The sequence below is a fragment of the Salvelinus sp. IW2-2015 genome, linkage group LG9, assembly GCF_002910315.2.
Source record: "Salvelinus sp. IW2-2015 linkage group LG9, ASM291031v2, whole genome shotgun sequence".
Lineage (NCBI taxonomy): Eukaryota > Metazoa > Chordata > Actinopteri > Salmoniformes > Salmonidae > Salvelinus > Salvelinus sp. IW2-2015.
Genome location: NC_036849.1, coordinates 14423655 through 14426935, shown reverse-complemented (window position 1 = coordinate 14426935; position 3281 = coordinate 14423655).

The window sequence follows — 3281 nt, the reverse complement described above, 5'->3', positions numbered from 1 at the left end:
TCTTTCACTATGTTATGTATTACTACTTTACTATACTAAACACCCAACAGCCAAAAACAAATTTAATCAATTTTAGAATTAAGGCTGTAACGTAACAAAATGTGCTTGAAGGTACTGAACAATTTACAATGTCATCATTCTGAAAAGATGCCAAATCACCTCTCTCTTACAACCTACAGAGTATTAGACACACAAAACACACACTTCGATGAGTCTCTTCAGTGAAATGTATCTTAATTAAGATGGATAGGAGGATGGCTGCTATTTCGACTGGCAGAGGAGACTGGAGAGGCATCAGTGAGACAATGGTAATGTGGTGTGTGTTTGTGTGTGTTGTGTGTGTGGAAGTGTGTTGTTGTGTGTAGTGGGCTGTTGTGTGTGTGTGTGTGTGTGTGTGTGTGTGTGTGTGTGTGTGGGCTGCACTCAGCTTCTCTTGTGTAACCAGCTGTCTTCTAGCGCCTAAAAGTTTGGAACTCAACTCCTGCCCACACTGACATTAACTTTGCCCTCTTAACTACCTTAACTCTAAACTAAATTCTAAACTACATTTAGTTTTCTTTATTATTGTTTTTTTTAACCCCGTCTCTAACTGCTCTGATCCTGTCTCAACTCTTCCCTCCGTTCAACATAGTTTCTTTCAACTCTTGTGTCTCTCTCTCTCTGTGTGTTTGTGTGTGTAGGTGCTGGTCCTTCTTGCAGATTGCCTTTGTCCACCTGACATAAGCAGAAAGAGGAGAGAGCAGGTGAGAGGATGATTCCACAGAACAACGCAACAACACACACACATAAAGTGTGTTATTAATGCTCTACAGCAGTGGTTACGAAACCTTTTTTGAACCGTGGCACACCTTGATAGGATATAAAATTCACAGAATTTATTTCATCTCATCTATTTCATCTCATCTGATCCATACTGTACTTTCGGTAAAAAAAAAAAATCTTGATTAAATAGGGTTTATTTGAAATAGTTTTGATAGTTCCTTGATCTTGATGGTTAATTTGTGTATATATATATATATTTTTTTTTAGCTCTGGTAAAATAGGTCTCTAGTGTTGAACAATTTGAGCTAATGATGAGAGGTTTTCTGCATTGCAAAGGTGCAACCACGGACACAAAGCCATGCTCTGTTTGCTTATATGGCAGAGGCTGTGGTATAGCTAAGCCCAGAGACATACAGTACCTGTCAAAAGTTTGGACACACCTACGCATTACAGGGTTTTTCTTTATTTTGACTAGTTTTACTATTGTGGTTACCAAAAAAAGTGTTAAACAAATCAAAATATATTTTATATTTGAGATCCTTCAAAGTAGCCACCCTTTGTCTTGATGACAGCTTTGCACACTCTTGGCATTCTCTCAACCAGCTTCATGAGGAATGCTTTCCAACAGTCTTGAAGGAGTTCCCACATATGCTGACCATTTGTTGGCTGCTTTTTCTTGACTCAGCGGTCCAACTCATCCCAAACCCTCTCAATTGTGTTGAGGTCAGGTGATTGTGGAGACCAGGTCATCTGATGCTGCACTCCATCACTCTCCTTGGTAAAATAGCCCTTACACAGCCTGGAGGTGTGTTTTTGGTCAGTGTCCTGTTAAAAAACAAATGATAGTCCCACTAAGCACAAACAAGGTGGGATGGGATATCGCTGCAAAATGCTGTGGTAGCCATGCTGGTTAAGTGTGCCTTGAATTCTAAATAAATCACTGACAGTGTCACCAGCAAAGCACCGCCACACCATCACACCTCCTCCTCCATGCTTCACGGTGGGAACCACACATACAGAGATCATCCGTTCACCTACTCTGTGTCTCACAAAAACACGGCGGTTGGAATCAAAAATATCAAATTTGGACTCAACAGACCAAAGGACAGATTTCCACCGGTCTAATGTCCATTGCTCGGGTTTCTTGGCCCAAGCAAGTCTCTTCTTATTATTAGTGTCCTTTAGTATTGGTTTCTTTGCAGCAATTCGACCATGAAGGCCTGATTCACTCAGTCTCCTCTGAACTGTTGATGTTGAGATGTGTCTGTTACTTGAACTCTGTGAAGCATTTATTTGGGCTGCAATCTGAGGTGCAGTTAACTCTAATGAATGTATCCTCTGCAGCAGAGGTAACTCTGGCTTTCCTTTGCTGTGGCGGTCTTCATGAGAGCCAGTTTCATCATAGTGCTTGATGGTTTTTGCAACTGCACTTGAAGAAACTTTCAAAGTTCTTGAAATGTTCCATATTGATTGACCTTCATGTCTTAAATTAATGATGGACTGTTGTTTTATTTTACTTATTTGAGCTGTTCTTGCCATAATATGGACTTGGTCTTTTACCAAATAGGGCTATCTTCTGTATACCACCCCAACCTTGTCACAACACAACTGATTGGCTCAAACGCATTAAGAAGGAAAGAAATTCCACAAATTGAACTTATCCTCTGCGAGAGTATCAGAATTTGGACACCCTATATTCCAGGGTTTTTCTTTATTTTTTTGTATTTTCTAGATTGTAGAGTAATGTGAAGAAATTTTTATTTTTTTTTATTTATTTCACCTTTATTTAACCAGTTAGGGCAAGTTGAGAAACGTTCTCATTTACAATGGCAACCTGGCCAAGATAAAGCAAAGCAGTTCCACATACAACACAAGAGTTACACATGGAGTAAAACAAACATACAGTCAATAATACAGTAGAAAAAATAAGTATTACAATGTGAGCAAATGAGGTGAGTTAAGGGAGGTAAGGCAAAAAAGGGCATGGTGGCGAAGTAAATACAATATAGCAAGTAAAACACTGGAATGGTAGATTTGCAGTGGAAGAATGTGCAAAGTAAAGATAGAAATAATGGGGTGCAAAGGAGCAAAATAAATAATAAATACAGTAGGGGGAGAGGTAGTTGTTTGGGCTAATTATAGATGGGCTATGTACAGGTGCCAGCAATCTGTGAGCTGTCTGACAGCTGGTGCTTAAGCTAGTGAGAGAGATAAGTGTTTCAGTTTCAGAGATTTTTGTAGTTCATTCCAGTCATTGGCAGCAGAGAACTGAAGGAGAGGCGGCCAAAGGAAGATTGGTTTTGGGGGTGACAGAGAGATATACCTGCTGGAGCGCGTGTACAGGTGGTGCGATATGGTAACCAAAAAAGTGTTTAACAAATAAGATATTATTTATATTTGAGATTCTTCAAAGTAATCACCCTTGTAGTCATCTTGGCATTTCTCAACCAGCTTCATGAGGTAGTCTCCTGGAATGCATTTCAATTAACAGGTGAGCGTTGTTAAAAGTTTAATTTGTG